Source organism: Coregonus lavaretus (assembly GCF_964263955.1).
Source record: "Coregonus lavaretus genome assembly, chromosome: 19".
Taxonomy (NCBI): Eukaryota; Metazoa; Chordata; class Actinopteri; order Salmoniformes; family Salmonidae; genus Coregonus; species Coregonus lavaretus.
This window is the reverse complement of record NC_140006.1, coordinates 21,755,771-21,776,273: the sequence shown is the minus strand read 5'-3', so window position 1 is coordinate 21,776,273 and position 20,503 is coordinate 21,755,771. Positions and strand designations below refer to the sequence as shown.

Here is a 20,503-nt window from a genome sequence, read left to right as displayed (position 1 = left end):
CGATCTAAATCACTTCTATGCTCGCTTCGAGGCAATCAACACTGAAACATGCATGAGAGCATCAGCTGTTCCGGATGACTATGTGATCACGCTCTCCGTAGCCGATGTGAGTAAGACCTTTAAACAGGTCAACATTCACAAGGCCGCAGGGCCAGACAGATTACCAGGACGTGTACTCCAAGCATGCGCTGACCAACTGGCAAGTGTCTTCACTGACATTTTCAACCTCTCCCTGTCTGAGTCTGTAATACCAACATGTTTCAAGCAGACCACCATAGTCCCTGTGCCCAAGAACACTAAGAAAACCTTCCTAAATGACTACCGACCCGTAGCACTCACGTCTGTAGCCATGAAGTGCTTTGAAAGGCTGGTCATGGCTCACATCAACACCATTATCCCGGAAACCCTACACCCACTCCAATTTGCATACCGCCCCAACAGATCCACAGATGATGCAATCTCTATTGCACTCCACACTGCCCTTTCCCACATGGATAAGAAGAACACCTATGTGAGAATGCTATTCATTTACTACAGCTCAGCGTTCAACACCATAGTGCCCTCAAAGCTCATCACTAAGCTGAGGACCCTGGGACTAAACACCTCCCTCTGCAACTGGATCCTGGACTTCCTGACGGGCCGCCCCCAGGTTGTAAGGGTAGGTAACAATACATCTGCCACGCTAATCCTCAACATGGGGGCCCCTCAGGGGTGTGTGCTCAGTCCCCTCATGTACTCCCTGTTCACCCATGACTGCATGGCCAGGCACAACTCCAACACCATCATTAAGTTTTCTGATTACACAACAGTTGTAGTCCTGATCACGACAACGATGAGACAGCCTATAGGGAGGAGGTCAGAGACCTGGCCGTGTGGTGCCAGGATAACAACATTTCCCTTAACGTGATCAAGACAACAGAGATGATTGTGGACTACAGGGGGAAAAAAAGGACTGAGCATGCCCCTATTCTCATCTACGGGGTTGTAGTGGAACAGGTTGAGAGCTTCAAGTTCCTTGGTGTCCACATCACCAACAAACTATCATGGTCCAAACACACCAAGAGGGCACTACAAAGCCTATTCCCCCTCAGGAGACTGAAAAGATGTGGCATGGGTCCTCAGATCCTCAAAGAGTTCTACAGCTGCACCATCGAGAGCATCCTGACTGGTTGCTCGGCCTCCGATCGCAAGGCACTACAGAGGGTAGTGCGTATGGCCCAGTACATCACTGGAGCCAAGCTTCCTGCCATCCAGAACCTCTATACCAGGCGTTGTCAGAGGAAGGCCCTAAAAATCGTCAAAGACTCCAGCCACCCTAGTCATGGACTGTTCTCTCTGCTACCGCACGGCAGGCGGTACCAGAGCGCCAAGTCTAGGCCAAAAAGACTCCTGAACAGCTAATCATGGCTACCCGGACTATTTGCATTGTCCCCCCACCCCACCCCCTCTTTTACACTGCTGCTACTTTCTGTTTATTATCTATGCATAGTCACTTTAACTCTCCCCACATGTACATATTAACTTGATTACCTCGACTAACCTGTGCCCCCGCACATTGACTCTGTACCGGTACCCCTTGTATATAGCCTCCCTACTGTTATTTTATTTTAGTGCTGCTAAATAATTTTTCATTTTTATTCTTAACTTATCTATTTCTTTACTTAACACTTATTTTTCTTAAAACTGCATTGTTGGTTAAGGGCTTGTAAGTAAGCATTTCACTGTAAGGTCTACACCTGTTGTAATCTGCGCATGTGGCAAATAAAATGTGATTTGATTTGATTTATTGACACATGTTTAATCCATCAATCATTGTAGATGAAAGGGAGGAGACAGGTTAAAGAAGGATTTTTAAGCCTTAAGACAATTGACTACATGTCAGCTTTCTATAGCCAGTATTCCATTAACCAGCAGCTCAAAGACCCAGGCCATACTACCATCGCCAGCCATACTGCCCATTTTACCTGCTGAATTCATCAGATGAGTAATTTCCATCAAACAGGAAACGAACATGACATGAATGTTAAAACGTCCTTTCTATAGGAACACTCACTGGTGGTAGCTTAGCTGTGGTGGTGACTAGTGATGAGTATAGAGAGGGGAGTAGATATCCAGGCCATGTTTGGTCTTTTCTCTCCACTCAGGGACTCAGTATCAGCCAGTCCTAAACAAATAGTCCCCTGCTTTAGACAAGGTCATGAGAGGCCCCGACAGTGGGAAACCTCCTAAGCCTGATGCAGCTTTACATTCACAAACAAAAAGCAAGAATCCTTGCTTTCCACATTATCGGATAGAGAGGAGAGAGGAGAGAGGAGACCTCAGATAAATAATTGTCCTCCCTCTCTTTCCCCTCCGCTGCTCTGCTAACCAACGCTGTCCAGATACACCTGAACGATTCTATTGAAAACTGATGGAGCGTTCGCTAAGGCCAACCAATAGCTAATCTCTGATCTGCATCACCTAACAAAACATTACGTCTTCACATTTCAACAATGACCTGTGTATTGTGGAGGAATTGCCATTATAGAGAATACCCAAGCAGAACTGAATGTGTTTTGGGCCGAGAAACTTTTAACTTTGTTATTTATTCCATGAAATTTGCATGTGAATGCTGCTGTTCTCTATGATCTTCTCAGGGTGTGTATTCTGGTAATCAATTACTGAAATGAATCACCTTCAGAGACAGTGAGGTGGGCTGAAACGTCTTACACCCTACCCCTTCTCCTACTGTCTCCACTCTCCACGGGGTCAACTGCAGCAAGAACAAAGTGATCGTATTACTGTTACCTAATACTGTATACTGATAGGGTTACAGTCATATTCACAACTGTCCTCTTGCCAAACTTGGAGGAAGGAAACTGCCCCAGCTCTACAGAGAGAGCCTAGTATAACTACGCTCACTAATAGCTTTTCTAAATGAGGATAGGTCCATGCATATTACAATGAGGCAGCTAGATTATTTCTGACATAACAAGGAAGGATTTTCTATTACAATGAGCATTAACACTGAGGTATGGTTGAGGAGAATGACTGCTACAAGATTCACTGTCTCCATTCATTATTTAGGGCCTAAGGGTGCAATTAAAAATGTAATGAAATGCACAGGAGGCAGGCATTCTCACAGAAAGACAAAAATAGAAAGGTGTCATGCATTAGGCTCCACACTACACCTCATGTGGCTAGGAGCTTCTTGAAAAGCCTGTTTCCCTGCTTCCTGGTAAAAACAATATTCACAAGCAGCATGGTGAAAGTGGAGTTAGAAAACATGAGGGGGGGCTTAACACTCCCTCCACACCATGGGAGCTTTGTCTTTCAAAACATGCCACAGGAGACTTTCATTAGCGACTGGCGCATTCATTAGCATCATCCCACACCACTGAGCTACTGAGCCCCATGCAGCTCCAGCTCCAGGCCAGCACATTACAATGACACAGAAGTGCAGTGTCTCTCTCCCTGTCAGGGAAGCTCTCTCTCCATAGAGGTTGGAGGGCTGGGGGAGGGGTAAAGGAGGGCTAAGAAAGAGGAGAGAAGAGAAGAGGAGGTGAGGGAGGGTAAAGAGAGAGGAGAGGAGAGAGGAAGGTGGGGAGGGGTGAAGGGGGGCAGACAAATGGGAACCTGATTACCCCTGGTCACGGCCCATCCACAAGCCAACTGAGAGGCAAAATTATCACCTGGAGGATCAAACTGGAGGTTGGGCTGTGGAGCAGGTTTAGGAAGGCCCAGTAAAAGCTATTTCTTTCTTTTCCATCCACCCCTCTTTTACTCTCTCTCTCTATTTCCCTCTTCCCCTTCTCTCTCCTTTTCCCTCTCTCTTTTTTTATCTCTCTCATTCCTTCTCGCCCTCCCTCTCCATCTCTCTTCTGACTCACATTCTCGGCTGACTGTGACTTCTAGGCACACACTGTGAAATCCAACGCCACTGGAGCTGTTTTCTGGTTCAGATGACCTCAAGGCCCCAAGCCCTTGGATGGCACATTGGTGGTATATTCCTGTTTTATAATCGTCTGTCTCAGCCCTGTTCAGAGGTGCTATTGGTGGCTGTCACTATAGTAATTGTGTGATGTTTGTTTGTGTGGCAGCATTTTCACTTTGGGACTGATTCCTCACAAATACAGTGGGGGAAAAAGTATTTAGTCAGCCACCAATTGTGCAAGTTCTCCCACTTAAAAAGATGAGAGAGGCCTGTAAATTTCATCATAGGTACATGTCAACTATCACAGACAAAATGAGAAAAATCCAGAAAATCACATTGTAGGATTTTTAATGAATTTATTTGCAAATTATGGTGGAAAATAAGTATTTGGTCAATAACAAAAGTTTCTCAATACTTTGTTATATACCCTTTCTGGCAATGACACAGGTCAAACGTTTTCTGTAAGTCTTCACATGGTTTTCCACACACTGTTGCTGGTATTTTGGCCCATTCCTCCATGCAGATCTCCTCTAGAGCAGTGATGTTTTGGGGCTGCCGCTGGGCAACACGGACTTTCAACTCCCTCCAAAGATTTTCTATGGGGTTGAGATCTGGAGACTGGCTAGGCCACTCCAGGACCTTGAAATGCTTCTTACGAAGCCACTCTTTCGTTGCCCGGGCGGTGTGTTTGGGATCATTGTCATGCTGAAAGACCCAGCCACGTTTCATCTTCAATGCCCTTGCTGATGGAAGGAGGTTTTCACTCAAAATCTCACGATACATGGCCCCATTCATTCTTTCCTTTACAGGGATCAGTCGTCCTGGTCCCTTTGCAGGAAAACAGCCCCAAAGCATGATGTTTCCACCCCCATGCTTCACAGTACGTATGGTGTTCTTTGGATGCAACTCAGCATTCTTTGTCCTCCAAACACGACGAGTTTAGTTTTTACCAAAAAGTTATATTTTGGTTTCATCTGACCATATGACATTCTCCCAATCCTCTTCTGGATCATCCAAATGCACTCTAGCAAACTTCAGACGGGCCTCGACATGTACTGGCTTAAGCAGGGGGACACATCTGGCACTGCAGGATTTGAGTCCCTGGCGGCGTAGTGTGTTACTGATGGTAGGCTTTGTTACTTTGGACCCAGCTCTCTGCAGGTCATTCTCTAGGTCCCCCCGTGTGGTTCTGGGATTTTTGCTCACCGTTCTTGTGATCATTTTGACCCCACGGGGTGAGATCTTGCGTGGAGCCCCAGATCGAGGGAGATTATCAGTGGTCTTGTATGTCTTCCATTTCCTAATAATTGCTCCCACAGTTGATTTCTTCAAACCAAGCTGCTTACCTATTGCAGATTCAATCAATTTTTTTATTTTATATAGCCCTTCTTACATCAGCTAATATCTCGAAGTGCTGTACAGAAACCCAGCCTAAAACCCCAAACAGCTAGTAATGCAGGTGTAGAAGCACGGTGGCTAGGAAAAACTCCCTAGAAAGGCAAAACCTAGGAAGAAACCTAGAGAGGAACCAGGCTATGAGGGGTGGCCAGTCCTCTTCTGGCTGTGCCGGGTGGAGATTATAACAGAACCATGCCAAGATGTTCAAAAATGTTCATAAGTGACAAGCATGGTCAAATAATAATCAGGAATAAATCTCAGTTGGCTTTTCATAGCCGATCATTAAGAGTTGAAAACAGCAGGTCTGGGACAGGTAGGGGTTCCATAACCGCAGGCAGAACAGTTGAAACTGGAATAGCAGCAAGGCCAGGCGGACTGGGGACAGCAAGGAGTCACCACGGCCGGTAGTCCCGGCGTATGGTCCTAGGGCTCAGGTCTCTCAGTTGGCTTTTCATAGCCGATCATTAAGAGTTGAAAACAGCAGGTCTGGGACAGGTAGGGGTTTCGTAGCCGCAGGCAGAACAGTTGAAACTGGAATAGCAGCAATGCCAGGCGGACTGGGGACAGCAAGGTGTCATCATGCCCGGTAGTCCTGACGTATGGTCCTAGGGCTCAGGTTCTCAGAGAGAAAGAGAGAACGAGAGAATTAGAGAGAGCATACTTAAATTCACACAGGACACTGGATAAGACAGGAGAAGTACTCCAGGTATAACCAACTAACCCCAGCCCCCCGACACATAAACTACTGCAGCATAAATACTGGAGGCTGAGACAGGAGCGGTCCGGAGACACTGTGGCCCCATCCGAAGAAACCCCCGGACAGGGCCAAACAGGAAGGATATAACCCCACCCACTCCGCCAAAGCACAGCCCCCGCACCACTAGAGGGATATCCCCAACCACCAACTTACAATCCTGAGACAAGGCCGAGTATAGCCCACAGAGGTCTCCACCACAGCACAAACCAAGGGGGGGGGGGCGCCAACCCAGACAGGAAGATCACGTCAGTAACTCAACCCACTCAAGTGACGCACCCCTCCCAGGGACGGCATGAAAGAGCACCAGCAAGCCAGTGACTCAGCCCCTGCAACAGGGTTAGAGGCAGAGAACCCCAGTGGAGAGGGGAACCGGCCTGGCAGAGACAGCAAGGGCTGTTCGTTGCTCCAGCCTTTCCGTTCACCTTCACACTCCTGGGCCAGACTACACTCAATCATATGACCTACTGAAGAGATAAGTCTTTAGTAAAGACTTAAAGGTTGAGACCGAGTCTGCGTCTCTCACATGGGTAGGCAGACTGTTCCATAAAAATGGAGATCTATAGGAGAAAGCCCTGCCTCCCGCTGTTTGCTTAGAAATTCTAGGGACAATTAGGAGGCCTGCGTCTTGTGACCGTAGCGTACGTATTGGTATGTACGGCAGGACCAACTCGGAAAGATAGGTAGGAGCAAGCCCATGTAACGCTTTATAGGTTAACAGTAAAACCTTGAAATCAGCCCTTGCCTTAACAGGAAGCCAGTGTAGGGAAGCTAGCACTGGAGTAATATGATCAAATTTCTTGGTTCTAGTCAGGATTCTAGCAGCCGTATTTAGCACTAACTGAAGTTTATTTAGTGCTTTATCCGGGTAGCCGGAAAATAGAGCATTGCAGTAGTCTAACCTAGAAGTAACAAATGCATGGATTAATTTTTCTGCATCATTTTTGGACAGAAAATTTCTGATTTTTGCAATGTTACGTAGATGGAAAAAAGCTGTCCTTGAAACAGTCTTGATATGTTCGTCAAAAGAGAGATCAGGGTCAAGAGTAACGCCTAGGTCCTTCACAGTTTTATTTGAGACGACTTTACAACCATCAAGATTAATTGTCAGATTTAACAGAAGATCTCTTTGTTTCTTGGGACCTAGAACAAGCATCTCTGTTTTGTCCGAGTTTAAAAGTAAAAAGTTTTCAGCCATCCACTTCCTTATGTCTGAAACACAGGCTTCTAGCGAGGGCAATTTTGGGGCTTCACCATGCTTCATTGAAATGTACAGCTGTGTGTCATCCGCATAGCAGTGAAAGTTAACATTATGTTTTCGAATAACATCCCCAAGAGGTAAAATATATAGTGAAAACAATAGTGGTCCTAAAACGGAACCTTGAGGAACACCGAAATGTACAGTTGATTTGTCGGAGGACAGACCATTCACAGAGACAAACTGATATCTTTCCGACAGGTAGGATCTAAACCAGGCCAGAACTTGTCCGTGTAGACCAATTTGGGTTTCCAGTCTCTCCAAAAGAATGTGGTGATCGATGGTGTCAAAGGCAGCACTAAGGTCTAGTAGCACGAGGACAGATGCAGAGCCTCGGTCTGACGCCATTAAAAGGTCATTTACCACCTTCACAAGTGCAGTCTCAGTGCTATGATGGGGTCTAAAACCAGACTGAAGCATTTCGTATACATTGTTTGTCTTCAGAAAGGCAGTGAGTTGCTGCGCAACAGCTTTTTCTAAAATTTTTGAGAGGAATGGAAGATTCGATATAGGCCGATAGTTTTTTATATTTTCCGGGTCAAGGTTTGGCTTTTTCAAGAGAGGCTTTATCACTGCCACTTTTAGTGAGTTTGGTACACATCCGGTGGATAGAGAGCTGTTTATTATGTTCAACATAGGAGGGCCAAGCACAGGAAGCAGCTCCTTCAGCAGTTTAGTAGGAATAGGATCCAGTATGCAGCTTGAAGGTTTAGAGGCCATGATTATTTTCATCATTGTGTCAAGAGATATAGTACTAAAACACTTAAGTGTCTCTCCCGATCCCAGGCCCTCGCAGAGCTGTGCAGATCCAGGACAGCTAAGCCCTGGAGGAATACGCAGATTCAAAGAGGAGTCCGTAATTTGCTTTCTAATGGTCATGATCTTTTCCTCAAAGAAGTTCATGAATTTATCACTGCTGAAGTGAAAGCCATCCTCTCTTGGGGAATGCTGCTTTTTAGTTAGCTTTGCAACAGTATCAAAAAGAAATTTTGGATTGTTCTTATTTTCCTCGATTAAGTTGGAAAAGTAGGATGATCGAGCAGCAGTGAGGGCTCTTCGGTACTGCACGGTACTGTCTTTCCAAGCTAGTCGGAAGACTTCCAGTTTGGTGTGGCGCCATTTCCGTTCCAATTTCCTGGAAGCTTGCTTCAAAGCTCGGGTATTTTCTGTATACCAGGGAGCTAGTTTCTTATGACAAATGTTTTTCGTTTTTAGGGGTGCAACTGCATCTAGGGTATTGCGCAAGGTTAAATTGAGTTCCTCAGTTAAGTGGTTAACTGATTTTTGTCCTCTGACGTCCTTGGGTAGGCAGAAGGAGTCTGGAAGGGCATCAATGAATTTTTGTGTTGTCTGAGAATTTATAGCACGACTTTTGATGCTCCTTGGTTGGGGTCTGAGCAGATTATTTGTTGCGATTGCAAACGTAATAAAATGGTGGTCCGATAGTCCAGGATTTTGTGGAAAAACATTAAGATCTACAACATTTATTCCATGGGACAAAACTAGGTCCAGAGTATGACTGTGGCAGTGAGTAGGTCCAGAGACATGTTGGACAAAACCCACTGAGTCGATAATGGCTCCGAAAGACTTTTGGAGTGGGTCTGTGGACTTCTCCATGTGAATATTAAAATCACCAAAAATTAGAATATGATCTGCTATGACTACAAGGTCTGATAGGAATTCAGGAAACTCAGAGAGGAACGCTGTATATGGCCCAGGAGGCCTGTAAACAGTAGCTATAAAAAGTGATTGAGTAGGCTGCATAGATTTCATGACTAGAAGCTCAAAAGATGAAAACGCCATTTTTTTTTTTGTAAATTGAAATTTGCTATCGTAAATGTTAGCAACACCTCCGCCTTTGCGGGATGCACGGGGAATATGGTCACTAGTGTAACCAGGAGGTGAGGCCTCATTTAACACAGCAAATTCATCAGGCTTAATTCAGTCTTCCCAGCCTGGTGCAGGTCTACAATTTTGTTTCTGGTGTCCTTTGACAGCTCTTTGGTCTTGGCCATAGTGGAGTTTGGAGTGTGACTGTTTCCTCAATTTGTCTGTCATAGTTGACGTGTACCTATGACGAAAATTACAGGCCTCTCTCACCTTTTTAAGTGGGAGAACTTGCACAATTGGTGGCTGACTAAATACTTTTTTCCCCCACTGTAAGACATATTTTCTATTATACATTGTAATTACAGTTTCCATTCATGTTGCGGTTGGGTCCATTACAATGCTAAAAATGTAATATTACATATATTTTCCTTGTTTTTATGATTTATATGTTTTAGAAGCAGATATAAATGAAACAGATAAATGACTAGTTAGATCCAGCAAGCTATGCTTTTCAATGTTGGATTTCCAACAGAGCAGTTGATGTACAAACACAACACTGATACTAAAGCTGTGTTAAATGGAAATGACAACCATTGAGAAAACAGCATGGCCACTGACCACTTCTTTCCTTTATGTTTCTGCCATGTACTTGCACGCTTTATGCATTTCCTTGAAGCTATGTTTAAGGAAAACATGGCAGAAATAATGACAACATCATTATTTACTTGCATAATCATTATTGCCTACATCAGCAAATAGCACACAACATATAAAAGATTTGACCATTTGATTCGCATGCCACTTGGGTTACCATACAGTACCAGTCAAACGTTTGGACACACCTACTCATTCAAAGGATTTTCATTATTTTGACAATTTTCTACATTGTAGAATAATGGTGAAGACATCAAAACTATGAAATAACACATATGGAATGATGTAGTAACCAAAAAACTAGCCCCCCTTTGCCTTGATGACAGCTTTGCACACTCTTGGCATTCTCTCAACCAGCTTCATGAGGTAGTCACCTGGAATGCATTTCAATTAACAGGTGTGCCTTGTAAAAAGTTAAGTTAATTTGTGGAATTTATTTCCTTCTTAATGCGTTTGAGCCAATCAGTCGTGTTGTGACAACGTAGGAGTGGTATACAGAAGACAACCCTATTTGGTAAAAGACCAAGTCCATATTATGGCAAGAACAGCTCAAATAAGCAAAGAGAAATTACAGTCCATCATTACTTTAAGAGAACTTGCAGTCGCAAAAACCATCAAGCGCTATGATGAAACTGGCTCTCATGAGGAACGCCACAGGAAAGGAAGACCCAGAGTTACCTCTGCTACAGAGGATAAGTTATTTACAGTTAACTGCACCTCAGATTGCAGCCCAAATAAATGCTTCACAGAGTTCAAGTAACAGACACATCTCAACATCAACTGTTCAGAGGAGACTGCGTGAATCAGGTCTTCATGGTCGAATTGCTGCAAAGAAACCATTACTAAAGGACACCAATAAGAAGAAGAGACTTGCTTGGGCCAAGAAAAACGAGCAATGGACATTAGACCAGTGGAAATCTGTCATTTAGTCTGATGAGTCCAAATTTGAGATTTTTGGTCCAACCGCCTTGTAGGTGAACGGATGATCTCCGCATGTGTGGTTCCCACCGTGTAGCATGGAGGAGGAGGTGTGATGGTGTGGGGGTGCTTTGCTGGTGACACTTAACCAGCATGGCTACCACAGCATTCTGCAGTGATATGCCATCCCATCTGCTTTGCGCTTAGTGGGACAATCATTTGTTTTTCAACAGGAAATGACCCAACACAACTCCAGGCTGTGTCAGGGCTATTTGACCAAGAAGAAGAGTGATGGAGTGCTGCATCAGATGACCTGGCCTCCACAATCACCCGACCTCAACCGAATTGAGATGGTTTGGGATGGGTTGGACAGCAGATTGAAGGAAAAGCAGCCATATGTGGGAACTCCTTCAAGACCGTTGGAAAAGCATTCCAGGTGAAGCTGCTTGACAGAATGCCAAGAGTGTGCAAAGCTGTCATCAAGGCAAAGGATGGCTACTTTGAAGAATCTTAAATATAAAATACATTTAGATTTGTTTAACACTTTTTTGGTTACTACATGATTCCATGTGTGTTATTTCATAGTTTTGATGTCTTCACTATTATTCTACAATGTAGAAATAGTAAAAATAAAGAAAAAGCCTGGAATGAGTTGGTGTGTCCAAACTGACTGGTACTGTATGTGTAAAAAAATTGAATAAAATACAGAAACATAGAAACAACACATAAATATGTGCTGAGGCACAAGCACCATGTCCATTCCATAACTGCTTTGCAAAGTGCATCCAATGTGATCACTTTTAGAATTACAACTGCCATGTTTCCATTTCAAAACGAAGAAAGAAGTTTGGTTTTTCATTTCCTATTCAGAATGAAGAAAAATTGCAGTGGGTGTCCGTCTTTCAAACTTTCCATGATTTATGCAAGTGTATGCATTTTTCATAAAGGGTACTGTATAAAGTAATCTAATTTCCAAATGGTTCAACATTTTTCTAATTCTTTCAATTCAGAGCTCAAAAAATATTTCTAAAGGCAAATAAAGTTGCAGAGACATCACAGGAACATTTGCCCCAGTGTTTATGCATTGGAATTTCAGCAAAACTGTGCAAAGATTTTTTTTTTAAGAATTGTGCTCTGTTCTTCAAAAAAGGCCTGTGTAAGCAAATGATTAGAAACAAGGCTAAATTGATTCAGATTGAGATTTCATTGGCTTACAAGCCAAACAACATGGGGTTTTGGGCCCACATAACAGCAATGCTAATTGTTGAAGTACAGTTGAAGTCGGAAGTTTACATACACTTAGGTTGGAGTCATTAAAACTAGTTTTTCAACCACTCTACAAATGTATTGTTAACAAACTCTAGTTTTGGCAAGTCTGTTAAGTATCTACTTTCTGCATGACACAAGTAATTTTTCCAACAATTATTTACAGACAGATTATTTCACTTATAATTCACTGTATCACAATTCCAGTGGGTCAGAAGTTTACATACACTAAGTTGACTGTGCCTTTAAACAGCTTGGAAAATTCCAGAAAATGATGTCATGGCTTTAGAAGCTTCTGATAGGCTAATTGACATAATTTGAGTCAATTGGAGATGTACCTGTGGATGTATTTCAAGGCCTACCTTCAAATACAGTGCCTCTTTGCTTGACATCATGGGAAAATCAAAAGAAATCAGCCAAGACCACAGAAAAAGAATTGTAGACCTCCACAAGTCTGGTTCATCCTTGGGAGCAATTTCCAAACGCCTGAAGGTACCACGTTCATCTGTACAAACAATAGTACGCAAGTATAAACACAATGGGACCACGCAGCCGTCATACCGCTCAGGAAGGAGACACGTTCTGTCTCCTAGAGATTAACGTACTTTGGTGCGAAAAGTGCAAATCAGTCCGAGAACAACAGCAAAGGACCTTGTGAAGATGCTGGAGGAAACAGGTACAAAATTATCTATATCCACAGTAAAACGAGACCTATATCGACATACCCTGACAGGCCGCTCAGCAAGGAAGAAGCCACTGCTCCAAAACCGCCATTAATAAGCCAGACTACGGTTTGCAACTGCACATGGGGACAAAGATCGTACTTTTTTGAAAAATGTCCTCTGGTCTGATGAAACAAAAATAGAACTGTTTGGCCATAATGACCATCGTTATGTTTGGAGGAAAAAGGGGGTGCTTGCAAGCCGAAGAACACCATCCCAACCGTGAAGCACGGGGGTGGCAGCATCATGCTGTGGGGGTGCTTTGCTGCAGGAGGGACTGGTGCACTTCACAAAATAGATGGCATCATGAGGAAGGAAAATTATGTGGATATATTGAAGCAACATCTCAAGATATCAGTCAGGAAGCTAAAGCTTGGTCGGAAATGGGTCTTCCAAATGGACAATGACCCCAAGCATACTTCCAAAGTTGTGGCAAAATGGCTTAAGGACAACAAAGTCAATGTATTAGAGTGGCCATCACAAAGCCCTGACCTCAATCCTATAGAAAATTTGTGGGCAGAACTGAAAAAGCGTGTGCGAGCAAGGAGGCCTACAAACTTGACTCAGTTACACCAGCTCTGTCAGGAGGAATGGGCCAAAATTCACCCAACTTATTGTGGGAAGCTTGTGAAAGGCTAGCCGAAACGTTTGACCCAAGTTAAACAATTTAAAGGCAATGCTACCAAATAGTAATTGAGTGTATGTAAACTTCTGACCCACTGGGAATGTGATGAAATAAATAAAAGCTGAAATAAATCATTCTCTCTACTATTATTCTGACATTTCACATTCTTAAAATAAAGTGGTGATCCTAACTGACCTAAGACAGGGAATTTTTACTAGGATTACATGTCAGGAATTGTGAAAAACTGAGTTTAAATGTATTTGGCTAAGGTGTATGCAAACTTCCGACTTCAACTGTATGTTTGATGCTTGTTGTCACCCCCCACCGCACTCAACATCTTACATGTGTTGAGCGAAACAACAGTATAGACATGGGCAGGAGCACAAACACACCCACACACACAGAAACACTGAAGAATGGCGCCGGAGGGGATGGCTGCCATTTTACAAGCTATTTTGTGTGTTTTTTTCTCTCGCATTGTTTGTAACTTATTTTGTACATAATGTTGCTGCTACCGTCTCTTATGACCGAAAAGAGCTTCTGGATAAAAGAACAGCGATTACTCACCTCGAACTGGACGAAGATTTTTATTTAATTAGTCCTACCAACGGGACATTAAAAACTGTAGTATCTTATGTTTCACAGAGTCGGGGCTGAATGACGACATGGATAATATACAGTTGGCTGGGTTTTCCGTGCATCGGCAGGAGAGAACAGCTACGTCTGTTAAGACGAGGGGTGGTGGTGTGTGTCTATTTGTCAATAACAGCTGGTGCGTGATGTCTAATATTAAAGATGTCTCGAGGTATTGAGTACCTCATGATAAACTGTAGACCACACTATCTACCAAGAGAGTTTTCATCTATATTTTTCATAGCTGTCTATTTACCACCACAAACCAGTGCTGGCAATAAGACTGTACTCAACGAGCTGTATAAGGTCATAAGCAAACAAGAAAATGCTGATTCAGAAGCGGCGCTCCTAGTGGCCAGGGACTTTAATGCAGGCAAACTTAAATCCGTTCTACCTAATTTCTACCAGCATGTCACATGCGCATCGAGAGAAAAAAAAACTCCAGACCACCTTTACTCCACACACAGAGACGCATACAAAGCTCTCCCTCGTCCTGCATTTGGCAAATCTGACCATAATTCTGTCCTCCTGAGTCCTGCTTACGAGTAAAAACTAAAGCAGGAAGTACCAGTGACTCGCTCAATACGGAAGTAGTCAGATGACGCGGATGCTATGCTACAGGACTGTTTTGCTAACACAGACTGGAATATGTTCCGGGATTTATCCAATGGCATTGAGGAGTATACCACCTCAGTCACCAGCTTCATCAATAAGTGCATCGATGACATCGTCCCCACAGTGACCGTACATACATATCCCAAACAGAAGCCATTGTTACAGGCAACATCCGCACCGAGCTAAAGGCAAGAGCTGCCGCTTTCAAGGAGCGGGACACTAATCCGGACGCTTACAAGAAATCCCGCTATGCCCTTAGACTAACCATCAAACAGGCAAAGCGTCAATGAGGGACTAAGATTGAATCCTACTACACCGGCTCTGACGCTCGTCGTCGGGCCGAACACGCCCCCATTCACATCGACGGGGCTGTAGTGGAGCGGGTTGAGAGTTTCAAGTTTCTTGGTGTCCACATCACCAACAAACTATCATGGTCCAAACACACCAAGACAGTCGTGAAGAGTGCACGACAACACCTTTTCCCCCTCAGGAGACTGAAAGGATTTGGCATGGGTCCCCAGATCCTCAAAAAGTTATACTGCTGCACCATCGAGAGCATCCTGACCGGTTGCATCACCCCCTTGTATGGCAACTGCTCGGCATCCGACAGTAAGGCACTACAGAGGGTAGTGTGTACGGACCAGTACATCACTGGGGCCAAGCTTCCTGCCATCCAGGACCTATATACTAGGCGGTGTCAGAGGAAGGCCCAAAAAATGGTCAAAGACCCCAGTAACCCAAGTCATAGACTGTTCTCTGCTACTGCACGGCAAGTGGTACGCACCGGAGTGCCAAGTCTAGGTCCAAAAGGCTCCTTAACAGCTTCTACCCCCAAGCCATAAGACCGCTGAAAAATTAATCAAATTGCCACCCGGACTATTTACATTGAGCTCCTCCCCCCCCTTTGTTTTTACACTTCTGCTACTAACTGATTATTATCTATGCATAGTCACTTCACCCCTATGTACAAATTACCTCGACTAACCTGTACCCCCGCACATTGACTCGGTACCGGTACCAACTGTATATAGCATCGGTATTGTTATTTTATTGTTTTATATTTATTTTTTTACTTTAGTTTATTTAGTAAATATTTTCTTAAGTCTATTTCTTGAACTGCATTGTTGGTTAAGGCCTTGTAAGTAAGCATTTCACGGTAAGGTCTACACCTGTTGTATTCGGCGCATGTGACAAATACAATTTGATTTGAAGTGTGAACAAACATACTACAAACAGCCAGCGAAGAGATACATTGAAAGAATTTATCCAATCCAGCACTTACCATTGAAAAGGGGCTGTCCCTTCTCTGCACTCTCTGGCACCGCCGCGACATACACATCTTCAGAGAAGCCAGGCCAGCACAGAGGAGGGGTGCCCCTGCCCTCCGTTGCGATCTGCGGGGATAGGACCGGAGGGTGGGAGGGGGAGAGAATGAGTCAAAGTTACCCCCCTCCAAAATGCACTTCTCTGTCTACCCCCCGAAAAGTCTTGGTCACATTCTGAACCCTCCACCACAGTACAAAAGCATCTGTTGTTTTTATAGCGGGGACTGCAATTAGGATAATGAGGCCAAAAGGGTTAAGCATTAGCCAAGGAGCATGGCTAGGCAAGAACAGGCCCCATTTGTCTCTGTGAGGAGAGAGAGGGAGGCCCAGGCTCAGGCAGCGGTTATGTCTGACCCCTTATCATACTCTGCTCTGTTTAACAAGACACTTTAAAATTCAGGAACAGTGAAACTAGGCTACAACTCCTAACACTCCTACTAAACTGTAGGGGTGAAAGTCGCTGTGTGTGAATTCCTGTGTCTACTCAAACATAACACTACATCATCATCATCATCGCTCCCTTTTTCTCCTCCCCCTGTCTCTCGCTCTCTCCACCCTGCCCCGCTCTATCTCTGATTTAATAAAAACAGTAATGTTGTTTCAGATACATTATATTTCTGCCATTGTTAGAATAATAAATGATCACCTGACAAATTATTTATCTCCATCTTCTTTCCAAAAAGAAACAAATATTAATGGACACAAATTCTATTGAACACAAATTCAGTTTTAGATAGATATAGAGTTTGACACTTATCTCATCAAGTGTGAGTAGGCCTAGTCTATAACAAAATAACACATAATGTATTAATAGCCTACCACATAATGGGCATCACATTTATAAAAAATTAAAATAAAAACATCCCCAAAAAATAATAAGTAGGCCTAAGCTATTCAGAGTTGAGTTGAAATAGATTCACTGATTGTGTACAAGCATGTGCAAATCCGATCAGACATATCGGGTGGGCATCAGCACGACCCCAATTTCCCAAATACACTTAATCCTATTTCTTTAGAAAGACCGGACCTCAAAAGAATGTGAAAGGAGAAGAGTTCCGCAGAAAAAAAAGCATTGTGGGTATCCGTGCCACTTGCCATTAATCAGCGGAATTTGACTGGAGGATTAGGGGGGAAGTGTAGTGCTGCCTTTCTGACACTCATTTGGTAGAGCATGGGGCTTGCAACGCCAGGGTTGTGGGTTCGTTTCCCACGGGGGCCAGTATGAAAAAATGTATGCACTCACTAACTGTAAGTCGCTCTGGATAAGAGCGTCTGCTAAATGACTAAAATGTAAAAATGTACATTATCAGGCATAGCACACAACGATGCACATAACAGCATAGTTCACACACTAGTTCTTCGACTCAAAGTATGATATCTCGTTTTGGGGGGGAAATAAATAGGCCTATTTTTGATTAGACGGTCTCTCATATCAGAGCTTAATAATTTAAATATTTTGGCCATTTAAATAAAAAGTTCATTAATTATTATGTTATAAGTCAAGTAAGTAGGTTAGGACTAAATTACTAATTAAAACAAATAATTGCGAAGAAAACAGAATATGCAGAATTAGCTATAAAATATGATAAGTAGCCTACAAAACTAGACTAGGCTACACTGATACTTTAAATTCTGCCTGGGCACAATAAGAAGCTGATGTCAAGGCGATTTTTGGAACGGAAATCAAACATTAACTCAGCATTGTCCCTGGCAGAGTTTGTGGATTCCACTAACCTGGTCTAGATACGATAAGTGCACCGGTGTGTGTAGCTGTTGTTTGCACTGATAGCCTATTTACAAGACGGAATGGGCCATTGCCCCGAGGCTCATTCCGTGTGGGTTAGGAATAATTAATGGTAGGTTTTTGTAACCCCGCGGTCCGGGGGAATTATTCAAGTAGCTGGCCTGCTTCAATAGACTGCAACTTTGTAACCATATCATGTCCGCTCGTGAAAAGGTTACACATGTATTCAACAAATATGCACGTATAGGCCATTATCATCTCAGCAAGTTCAACAAAAAAGACTTCAAGAAGAAACATTGTATTGCTTGAGCCCCGTATGGACTGAATCAACGTATACCCTAATAGATAATACTATGTTTAATAGATTATGTGGTTTAGATTTATTTTAATGAAGTTACTCGTGATACACTGTAGCCAACACAAAAATATATTTTGAACAAGTGTAGCTTTTTCCATCCTTCAAATAGAGCCTAGCGGTTTCGGCTACAATAAAGCAGGGTTGATCTTCACGAAACATCAATCTACTACATATTGTCATTAGTTGTTGACGCATCACATATGCAAGTTCCCAATACTGGATGCATTATATCTAGCATCCATGCAAAACATGCCCATGTAGCCTTTTTCCATCGTGGAGAGGCAAGCTATAATGGACAAGCGGGCACGTTACCCGACATATCACAGAAGAAGCATCGTCACAGAAAACAAGCACTAGTCCTAGAACTGCCCTGTTCAACTCAACAAAACCGTTCCGAAGACACATTACCTGCAAAGCAGCCAAGAGCGTGAGCAGAAGCAGTCCCCTGCCCTCGTATAAGTACATGGGTATGCCGGTTGTAATGTATTTCCCCTTGCAATCCGTGATAAATATCCGTAGGCTATGTCTGCTGCAATTTGGATGTAGTGATGAAATCAAACGTTCCCTTCTTACAACAAAGGCGGCAGCGGCAGCAGCAGCATGTAGCCTAGCAGCCTCCCCTATCCACTCTGCGCTCCGATCTGAGATCACCTCTTGGTACTGAGGCTGCTGCTCCCTCCCATGCATGCAGTCCCTCCAACAGAACAGAAAAGACGCTGTCGCTGTGCCAGGACAGGATCTCTCATTGTCTCACCCTACTGGTCATTTCGCCAATTTCACTAAACACATTTTGGCTCCTTGAGACTCACTCCTTCCACTCGAAACTCCTTCTCCTTTCTACATGGAACTCTATTCCACATCAAGTAACTGATGCAAGCAGTAAAATTAGATTTAAAAAAACAGATAAATTACACCTTATGGAACAGCGGGGACTGTGAAGCAACACAAACATAGGCACAGACACATGCATACACCCGATAACATACACACTATACACAAGTACACATTGATTTTGTACTGTAGATATGTGGTAGAGGTGGAGTAGGGACCTGAGGGCACACAGTGTGTTGTGAAATCTGTGAATGTATTGTAATGTTTTAAAAATTTTATAAACTGCCTTGGCAGCAGCTAATGAAAATTCATAATAAATACAAATACAAATACTACTAAACAACTATTAATTTAGAACCACAGAGAATTGCAAAAAAAACAGGAGCTGCTTCCACTATGCCAGCACCATTTCAACTTCAACATTTCAACATCATCTAATCACCTATGCTTAGTCTAATACAATGACAACTAAAAGATACCAAAAACTATTTAGTCCAATCAACGTAAGCTAAATATGTGGCTGTCCATGGCACTGATTTCTGTGTGTGTGTGGTGTGCGTGCGTGTGTGCAAGTAGAAAAAACATGTTGACTCACCGTACTTGTAGAGAAACCCCAATGCCATCCTCCTCTCTTTCATGTTGCCGAAACGGTCTATGACTCTGTCATACTGTACACGCTTTTAGTTTTTGTTCTCCTAAGCTACCTGGCTAAAATACTTGCTCGCTAGCCTAACTTCCTTTCATGGGCAACGGTACGCCAGGCCAGCTAGTTAACATTAGCATACTACATCTAGCTACATGTTGAACTTCAAACCTCTCAGGCCAGGGCCACAATGTATGAATTTATGGTTGGATCAGAATCGCCGTTACAATCATTGGCCAGCACGGAGAATTAAGTAAAACCAGAAGTCCAAATCCCTATCTCCATCCATGGCTAATTTAGGACAGGGGCGATTTTAGCTACCTAGCTAGCCACCGGAAGAGAACAACACAACGAAATGCAAAATGTCACATTTTTTTCTGTCAATAATGACGTTTGGCTTGTGATGTGTTTGGTCTGAAGCAAAATCCAAACTGGCTTCCCTTCATATTTTTTTTTGATGCGCCAGGACCATTCACAGCTGAGATCACTCAGTTTAGCTCAACGCTGATTGGCTATTATTTTACACTTTTTATATCCAGGAAGGCCAACTGCTCGCTGGCTTCCCTTGCATTCAATTCTATGGGTGGCAACAATGTCATACTCTTTCTGACCAGACAGCATCAGATAGATACGCTACACATACTGAGACAGAGGGGAGCTGTTTCGTTTCCTCGGATGCTTTCTGTGGTGAATTACATTCAGCCTCTTGCGAATTGAGGGAAATGTTTGAAACACAAAGAGACTAAAGATACATTATTTTGTATGTTTTTTCTTTGTTTCTTGGTACATTTTTGGGGGAAGCTTGGCCTCCCTTGGCATCTATGAATACACGCCACTGGTAATACCTACATGTTTCAAGCAGACCACCATGACAATCGCCCAATAGCACTCACATCTGTAGCCATGAATGCTTTGAAAGGTTGGTCATGGCTCACATCAACACCATCATTCCAGACACCCTGGACCCTCTCCACTTCACATACTGCCCCAACAGATCCATAGATGACGCAATCTCT

At 43.5% G+C, this 20,503-nt stretch overlaps 1 pseudogene across 1 annotated transcript in view; it reads right to left on the bottom strand.

Moving 5' to 3' along the window:
- The window catches only part of LOC311146599 (cadherin-2-like), a 101,884-nt pseudogene extending 83,313 nt beyond the window's left edge, over window positions 1–18,571 (bottom strand). The window contains exons 1-2 of the transcript XR_014615611.1: window positions 18,422–18,571; window positions 15,869–15,980 (exon numbers count right to left, since the gene is read on the bottom strand). The product of XR_014615611.1 is annotated as a cadherin-2-like (transcript). The remainder of the gene's footprint in view (window positions 1–15,868; window positions 15,981–18,421) is intronic.
- Between the last annotated feature and the right edge of the window lie 1,932 nt (window positions 18,572–20,503).